The sequence below is a fragment of the Maylandia zebra genome, linkage group LG2, assembly GCF_041146795.1.
Source record: "Maylandia zebra isolate NMK-2024a linkage group LG2, Mzebra_GT3a, whole genome shotgun sequence".
Taxonomy (NCBI): domain Eukaryota; kingdom Metazoa; phylum Chordata; class Actinopteri; order Cichliformes; family Cichlidae; genus Maylandia; species Maylandia zebra.
Genome location: NC_135168.1, coordinates 10,165,864 through 10,175,904, shown reverse-complemented (window position 1 = coordinate 10,175,904; position 10,041 = coordinate 10,165,864).

Below are 10,041 nucleotides of genomic sequence, written 5' to 3'. Positions count from 1 at the left end.
AGATGAGGATCCAAATGCAGGACTCAAACACAGAATTGAAACTCAAAAAACCTCAGCTTTATTGCTGGCAGAAAAACAAACATGGAGTGAGGATGGAACACTGAGACCAAGGACACACAGGCATAATTCTGAGGGTACGACGCGACACTGAGCATGGGAAAACACAGGGCTTATATACACAGGGTAGTAACGGGGGAATCGGCAACAGGAGGGAGACACAGCTGGGAGAGATCAGGGCTAACGAGACGGGGGAGCTAAGCTGCACACACTAACATAAGACAAAGACTTTCACAATAAAACAGGAAACATGAATTACAAAACAAGCATGCAGACTTTACACTGAGAGACAGACAGAATGACACATGGAATCTGAACTAAACTAAACGTGAGATATAACTGAGAACAAATCCTTAAGCACGGATAAACAGAAACAATAATAATCATCATCATCACTACGAGAAGAAAACAATCCATGAAGCAGAAATAAACCAAAACATAATAAACTCAAAATACTGGGTCCAACGGACCCAGAACCGTGACAACAAGATCCCCAGGAAAGTTATTGAATAAAATTGCTACACCCCCCGACCTCGTTGAGCCATGGCTAAACAGGATTTTGCTACCCCATTGGTTTGACCAAAAAGATACATCACTATCAGATGAATGAGTCTCTTGTAGAAAAATACAGTTTGATTTTTTACTTTTGCAGTACAAAAATAAGGCTTTTCTTTTAACAGATTCTCTTAAACCCCTAACATTTAAAGAACCAAAACAAATGTTAACATTCAACATGAACTATAGACAGAATATCACTCACCACGTGAGAAAAAGAAGGAAAAAAAGTACTAAATGCTGAGCTCCTTAGACCGCTAACAAGTTTCCACTATTTCAGTTTTTGTCATTTTTAGTTCTCCTGTCTTTCCTCAACTTTGCGTCCATCAATGAAGGCATGTGGACCACGAAAGTAGGCTCGTTTACCCACACGTCTTGCTTCCTCCACCAGAGGCCATAGGCGCTGTCGATCTTGTATGTCCTCCTGCGGCAACATCTCTGCGAAACTGATGCCTTCTTGCTTGCAGGTTGAAGAGTCTTTGGTGTGCCTCCACAACTCTTCTTTAATTCGCCTCTGTGTGAATAGAATAATGATGTTTCTGTTTCTGCCATCAACTCGTTTCCCTAAACGGTGGACAATATCAACGGCCTCTTCTAAGTTCAAGTCAGGGGCAATCTTCTGAAGCGTTTGCAAAACCTTCACTCTAATGTTTTCATCTTTGTCTTCCTTCATCCCTTTCAGTTTTAGGCACCACCTCATTCGGTAGCGCTCCTGTTCTCTCACTCTTCTTTTCAAGTCTTCATTGTCTTTAAGCAGCTGTTCATTCGCATTTGCCAGTTTAACAACTTTCAGTTTGCAATCAACTATCTCTGCAGCATTAAACTCTACAGCATTAGCCAAGCTGGCAACCATAGCTGCACTTTGTCTGTTTTGTTCCTTGATATCCTCCAGTTGTGCTTCAAATTTTTTGTCAAGTCCCATAATGGCTTCAAAAATAGTTTTATTGGAGATATCGTCTTCCTTCTCTGAAGATTTTGTTCTTTTCTCCTCTGGCGGTTGTTTTGAAGGAGTTGGCGGCGCCGAGTCTGCTCCCCGTTCTCGCTTGTTTAAGCCCACGTTGGCAGCTTCAGTGTTAGCATAGCCATGGTCACTGACTTTAGCATGCGACGACGTCTTAACATTGGGGTTTGACGGCACAAATTGCAGCTTTGCATTCTTAATAACCTTTTGGGCATCCATAGTTATAATTCGAGTGGAAAGAGAATGAAGTTACTTAGTAAATTTTGCGGTCTTTCGGAGCTCCTGAAAAAAACACGACTGTTCAAGCCGCCATCTTGGTGCCTCCCGATAGAGCGATATAGTCAGAGGCCCTTTCTCAATTCTAAGTACGCAAGTATGTACTCGCGTTCTCGGCGAGACCGGATTTGCCGAGACCGCACGGGAGCACGGACTTGCCGGAAACGGGAGCACGGACTCGCAATTTGTACAATTGGAACACCGGCATACTTGATGATGTCACAGGTCCAGAGTTTTTACTGCCGTCCCCTCTTAATTTAACTGTGAGTAATATGTTATGAAGCTTAACTTTAATCACAGCCAAACCGGTTTACTCAGGAACAAATAAAACACTGAAATAAGCCAAACATTAACATTTAGAAGTGATCTAAGTGACTTATATATCATGTTTAACCTCAGTGGTGAAATCTCTATTAATAAAAATAGTGTACATGTACATACGTGTACATACCTTAATAAAAGGGGTGAAAACGATGTGCTGGGAGTCCGCTGTTCTCGCCGGCTCTAATGATCCTCGACCTCGCTGTCTGCTATGGAGCTGGCGGGTCACAGACGTCTCCGAAAAGGTCGGAGCGCGTTTGGAAATATATGATATCTTGATAAATCGAGCAGATATTTGAAGTTTACACAGCTACATTCTCGCTTGAAATAACTTAAATGTTTATTTTGTGACCCAGAAAGAGTAATATTTAAAAGTTTTCAGCCCCGCTCGTCCGCCATTGCCGCGTTTGAGTTTTGGACGAAATGCATTCTGGGATATTTAGCTGTACCAAGTCCACACAACTCACCACCGATGCATGCTCGATAAAACGGGCGGAGCGAGAACTCGGCTTGATGCGTACTTCGAATTGGAACAGTACTTGGTCTCCGACTGATGACGTATCACGAGTAGACGAGAACGCAAGTACGCACATTGAGAAAGGGCCAAAATCTCTATGTTATCTCCTGAGAACAAATAATATGATGTGGGTGTGTCTGCAGGCTTCAGCACTGTGAGCATTAAACACAATAAAAGACTCACAAGTTCCTGCTCAAAGGTCAGCTGCCTTCAGATCAATCATTAACCTGCAGCAGGTTGTGGCCTGATGTGTTTGTAAGAGTTTCACTTTCAGGAGGAGAAGATTTAAACGAGTCACACAAATGTGAACTACAAAGTCTGTGACACACAATTTAGTGCAAACTGCATGAAATCTGACCTGAAGAAATCCAGTCTTCTGCCTGTTGTGGTTGTGACAGCTGCTCGTAGGAGAGTTTGTTTGTAGGAGGTGGAGATGTTCTCAGATCAAGTGCGTAATCGTCTCTTTGTGTAGACGCTAAAAGCTGTGAGCCAAAACTCTCTGCTCTGAAACTCTTCACTCAGTCCTCACGCTGAGAGTTTAGAGGCTGAACTTCTTGTTCCTCCATAACACTTTTCATGAAGCAGCAGCAATGAGCTTGTGTTTCTCAGCAGTGCGCACACAGAGAACCGATCCTCTCTGCTCAGTCTGAACAAATCAAAGTGAAACGTCAGTGAAAACACAGCTGCTGATCAAACTGTGTCAGATTAATGCCTCAATGTTTCACTGTGAGGTTAAAAAATACATAAAAATGATTTAAAGAAGTAGGAGGCAGATTTTCACAATAAGAGCACTTTGTTTTTAATTCAGTTAATGTCAAACTGTCATCAACACCTCTGTGTTGTCTCCGTCTCTGAGCAGATTCAGGCATTACTCAAATAATAAAGGCTTTTTTTCACTATTATACTTTTCATTAGTCTCCAGGTTGATGATTATAAACAGAATTATTAAAGTTTTTATCATTTCAGGCTGAAAATCAACATGAATTTGGTTCTAATCAAAGAAGCTCCTTTAATGTGTGTCATTAAAATCCTCACACAGACTTAAAAAGGCGACATTAACATTAAAATAAATGAAAGAAGCTTCAGCTGAGAGCTTCATGCAGTCATCATCAGCAGCTCATAGCAGTCACAGCTCTTTATTACGCAGCTTTGCAGGAATTAAAGTGGCTGAAGTGTCAGAGTTTGTGTGAGAAGCTGCTTCATGGACAGCTGTACACACGTCTTTATTATTTCTTCATAAATCAAACACACAGGTTTGTCTGCAGATGATTTAAAGTGTGTCGTTGTGCAGTTAAAGCTGTTTGTGTGACGCCCTGACCTCCTGTGAATGAAACAGCCAATCAGATCCATCAGAGAGAGAGCAGGAAGTGTTGTGTGTTTGTGACAGAACAAGGAAACAGTGATGATGATGAACATAAAGGTCCTCTGATGTTTCCTGTTACAGTAACGCTTGTTCATCTGTTGCTCTCCTACACTTTCCTATAAATAAAGGAGAAAAAGTCCGTTTAGTTTCATTTCCTACAGCTCAGAGTTACACTTCACATTCCTGCTGTCACATCAAAAAGCTTCACTTTGGTCCAACATCTACATGTTAACATGAAACACAGACAGACTCAGAACATCTGGAACATCTGCACTTTGACCCAAACTGTTATAGCCAGGATATTTTATTTTATTTATTTATATTCTGCCTATTAGCTTAGCACAACAACAACAACAACAAAAAGGCGCTCTCTCACCCAGGAAACACGCAGAGAGAGAGAGCATCACCCTGTAACCATGAACCATGGTAACCGTAATGCTGCCGACTGGAACATAAGAACATCACAGCTGTCTATATATATATATATATATATATGTATATATATATATATATATATATATATATATATATATATATATATATATATATATATATATATATATATATATATATATGCCTCTCCCCACCGCAGGGAAAAGGGTAACACCACCTGGGTCTGGGTGCAGTTCCCCCCTCCAGGGGCAAGGGTACCTAGACCCGGTTCGTAGAGTACGCTTGGGGAGTGTGATCGTGTATACAATGTCTCTTTATGTCTGTCTCCACGTTGGTTGAGTGTGGAGTAAGTGCACATGAGAGCATGAGGGTGGGAATGGATGTTTGTATCTGTGTGTTCCTGTATGTCTGTGTCTATATGTCAGGTTGGGTATCAGACGCCACCTCTCTGGGGACATCTCGGGCCCTCCAAGGTTTGGAGGCCTATCTCCACCCACCACCACTTCCCCTGCCAGTAATGTTATTACTGGCAGGGGAAGTATTTAGTATTTAATATTTAGTATTTACTGTCATATTCCCATATATCATTGTGATGTTGTTTATTCTATTACTCTTGTTCTCTTCTGCTTGTTTTCTTTTTTTTTTCTCAACAGGTGATCCAGGTGATCGATAGATGCATTTTTTTTCTGCCCATTCTGTTGGTTTTTGTTTTTTGCCCTTCTCCCCCGTCCCTCTTCTCAGCTGTTTCTCTTTCCCTCTTTCTTTCTCCCCTTCTTTCCTCCAGTCAAGTCTGTCCCGTATTCAGCAAGTGAAAATAAAATAAACAATAAAAGGTGAATCAAACGGACCATTATGGCAAGGCTGGGATGGTCAATTTGGTAAAGTAAATCCGTTGGGCATCTTTCTTTGCCTTTAGACAAGAATTCAAAAGAGCCAAACGGGACAGGCAGAAAAAAAAAAAATTTCTCCCCTGTTACATTCACATTTTCTCCAACATTCTCTCAACAACACTGTAATTTCATCATCAACATATAGCCTGTAACTACAGTTTTCTTCATACAAAATCTCAGTAATCCTGTGGTAGAGAAACATCATTAAGTTGTGTCCTGCTGTAAATCACATGATCAAATCACATGATTAACCATCGGCTGTAAAAAGAAATGTAAATGTTAGCGCTGCGCAGGTGTATACACTCTTTCAGTAATCTCTGTGAGCAACACAAGGTAGTGAATGACACACACATGGTAAATTCACAGACACAGAAAAATTTAAACTAAAAAGGTTAAATTTTCAGAGTTCACATAGTCATGTGACCCAAGTTTCCTCCTGTGGTCTCCTTCTGCTCCTGCAACAGAGACACACACAGAGATACATCCACACCTTTGTCAGGTGGGGGTTGACTTCACACAATGGTGTTAAGTCAGTCAGTTCCCCATTTATTTTAAAATTCTCACTCATTCACTCAGTGATTCCTTCTTTTGCTGATTGTGGAAATTATCGTCGCATTCGTTTCCACGCTCAGCAAAACGACATCATTTCAAAAAGAAAAATAATTTAGACTGGATTTCCTCGTTGAATCCTTTTGGACAGGAACTTGTTTCCTGATTGTCCCAAATAAGTGGCTTTCTCCTGAGCCCATTTTAATTTTGGAGAAGCTCACTTTGCAACAGTTTTCTCGACGACGCTTCGATTCTAATCGTGCAGATCTGCTCAAACAGAGATCATCAAACAAAACTTTCAGTGCACCATGAAAGTAACAAAATAAAAGAAAGAAAATAAAGGAAATCAAAGGAAAGAAAGGCCTTGTTTAAGTCATGACACGTGTTCTTCATGCCAGGGGGATAAATCGTAACAACCCAATTGGCAGGTTCAACTTTAGTAATAAAGACAATCAAACAGCCAGTTTAATCTCAAACATTCATCCAATCAGCCATACACACAACATACAGCTTAACCCTGTTGTCTTAGCACATAATAAGTTTCTTCTCATGTAACTAATATGCATGTAGGGTTGGTATAGTTAATGCATCTTCAGTATGTTTTTGTGTTCATCTCTCATCACACTTTCATTATTCTCATCACTGCTTAAACAACACACATCTCTCTCTGTTTTTTTGTTTTTTTTAAACTGTACTTTTCTCCAAAACAGAAAATAGCATTACAGCTGTTTCAGACTGAGAAACACCAAACACTCTTCGTGCTATCATTCATCCACACAACTATTTTATTTCTTTTCGTCCACTGGGCAGGTGACCTGCAGAATCACGTCTGCCCCAGCTGGATACCTTTCACACACACCATGACGTCAGACACTCTCACACTCGCCGAATTGATCAGGAGAAAAACTTTCTTCATCTTCACACTCTGTTACAGAAACACCATATGGTTTTGTTTTTTTTTTGTGTTGTGTCAGGGATGGATATGTGGTTGTAACGTTTGTGTTCACTAACTTTACTTTCTGTTTCCTACCCTGCCTAGTCTGTCTTGGACTCAGTGCTGCTCCTAATGCCTCTCCATACTCAGCCTTTAATTTCTCCTCCACCTCTGCCTCTGCTCTCTCACACTCTTCTCTGGCTCTCCTTTCTGCTAACATTCTTGCTCTTCATAATGCTTTTCTACGGTGTTGTTCTAAAGTAGTTGCAGTGGATTGAGCTGTAGTTTCATCCTCAGGTTTCACAAGAACTTCTTGCAATATTGCTCTTTTAACATTCTGTGCTTCTCTCCTCTTCTGAGTCTGCTCCAGCCACCACTTAGCAACTGCTAACTGCAATTCCTTCCTCTGCTTCGCTTTACCTGTTTTACCTGCTACACTTACAGCTATTCTTTCTACCAGCATTTTACACTTAACTTCCACTAATGTCCCTTCAAATCCATATTTCTCACACCAACAACCTACATACTGCGTGCTGCCTGGTAAAACTTTCTGCATAAATTTTACATCCCCTTCTAAGGCAGACTTACACATTTTATTCTCCATTACAAGACAACAATCAGCCACACTCACGCAGACCACGTCTGGCCCGCACACACACATAACATAGGCCTATCGCTTGCGTCTGCACGCACAGCTAGCGCTCTCTGTTGAAAACTCTCAAACGCCCCATATGGCGGAGAATTCAACCTTCGGACACTCTCTAACGCCCCCAAATGGCGGAGATTCCGGACACTCCTCACGGCGGAGCTACCGAACCTAGGTTATTTCCACGCCCCAAACGGCAGAGAAGCCTGTGTCTCTGTTACGCGGCTAGCGCGCTTCCGTTACCTGCGGTCAACGCAGGGTCACGTAGCCGCTCTCTAAGGCCTTCTGTACTAACTGTTTGTTTACGTTCATGGGAAGAGTCTCTGGATCCCGTCAATCGTCATCCATCCCGAGGTGAGTTCAGGCGCAAACTTCCCGGCCTGGTGACAAAGCAAAGTGAAACACCAGGGCTTTACGTCAATCATCCCAGACGTTGCGGTGGCGTCCTCTCCCTCTCCTCGGTGGATGCAATGTGTTAGGCTCCGGCTCGGAGGACCAAATAAATGTTGGGTCTGTGTTTCCACAAGCCCCGCTAATTCTAGAGACTTATTCATCATGAAGAAAACAAGACAGTCGATCGATCGATTACTTGTGCAAGGGAGGCCTCGTCTGTGTCCACCACGAAAATGACCCCGATGATGGCCTCCTCTCGCTGCCTTTTATTGACAAACTTCAAACAATAGTTTACTAAACACCTCCCTTGCAACCCCCTTTGGTTACAAAGACAAGGCACTGTATGTAAATGTATACACTGAGTGTGTGTGTGTGTGTGTGTGTGTGTGTGTGTGTGTGTGTGTGTGTGTGTGTGTGTGTGTCAGACCTCCTGCTGACCAAAGGGTCGTAAACCCAGGAAGCTTACATCAATAGAAACAGGTCTTTCAGATAGGATGTATCTACAATAAAACCTCCCCCAGCACAGAGTGGCTGGAGAGGTGGTCAGGATCAAAGGAATGGCTTTGATCCTACTGCTTGAACTAATGCTGTACAAATTTAAGAAACACAATGGCAACATTCAACAATTAGACTTAACAAGACTTTTTCAAAAATCTCAGTTTTCAGTGAAAACGCCGTTTACGTGTGGATGAAAGGCGCAAATGCTCAGAAAAATCTACGTTTTCAAAAATCCCGATGTAAGTGTGGGCGTGGCCTTACTTAGCTTTGATGCTGCCAACGTGGTCACTGGATAAACTGAAGTAACCGGTCAAGGCAGCAGTGGCAGAGCAACCCTTATATTCGGTTTCTTATGTTTAAAAAATACTCAGTTACAGCGCACGTTTAAACAGATGATCTTTGTAGGTGGGATCAACCTGCTCTCAGCAAGAAGGTCGTGGGTTTGAATCCATGTCTGATTCTCTCCTGGTACCCTGACATCCTCCCACAGGTTAACTGCTTCTTGCCTAATAACAGCTGGGATAGGGTTACACACACACAGTCCTGTTTTCATATCTCCGTGGGGACATTGATGTAATGCTTTACCTAACCCTAAAAACTGAATGCCTAACCCTAACCTTCAGCCCTAAACCTAACCACAACCTAATCGTACCTCTGACACTAAAACACCATGTTTAGTCTCAAAAACGCCTTCAAACTCTTGGCGACAAGTGGAGTCACGTTCCAGTTTCTGTAAACATGGTGCAAACACACACACGACCCTGAGCTGAAAAGATGGATGGATGTGTAAAATCCATATTGCTGCTGTTCACAGCAGGACTTTGTTTAGCTTCTGTTCAGAATGACAGGAGACAAAAAGCCCAATGGGTCATATATTGCACTTACAAATGAGAGGATGCCTCGCCTAGTCGTTGGCACAGGTTTTTCAGTTATCCTGATCTTGAATACATCTGTCTCTGTGCACCAGTTCACTCCTAGGACTCTTTCATCTGGTAGTGCATCATGTCTTGTTACCACAGCTGGAGTTGGTATACGGCGAGCTGTGAGAGGACAGAGATGGAGAACGCACATTTAACTCTTGAACAGGAGATACGTTACGACTAACAGACGACTGCTGTCTACATGATGTCTTTGCAGCCCTTATGCTACATGTTACACAACTTTTCTTCATGGCAACAAGACTGAGGTGCCACATAGTCGACACATACAGCTGATTATGATGCATGTTTTACTATTGCTATGTTCACATCATCTGCTTGGCTTTATCACTGAAAGCCTGGAGATCTTCTGACGTGTGCATGGCTGATGTGAAGTATGATTAGTCCTACATGACATCAACAGCAGAGGCAATGAAAGCTTTGTTGTTAACAGGTTGTAGGTAAAGTCAAATGTCTACTTCTACACTTGTGTTGGGTAAAGTTCTTCTCCCTGCAGCAGATTTATATCTGTGCTTTCACAGGGCGTGATGTGGAGCTCAGCGCTGAGGTGCAGGTCTCCTTGGAGACGGCATCCTGGCTGAAAATATTATCATGCTTCCAAAACATTTCAGCTTTTATTTTGAAAGAAACAAGACTTGAAAACGAATCCCCTTCTTCCTCTTTGTCTTTGTTCTTCAGAGGAGTGTCACCTGGACAAACTCAGGGCTGTTCTAGAGCCTTTCTTATTATTTGACTCCATAGAAATAAAAC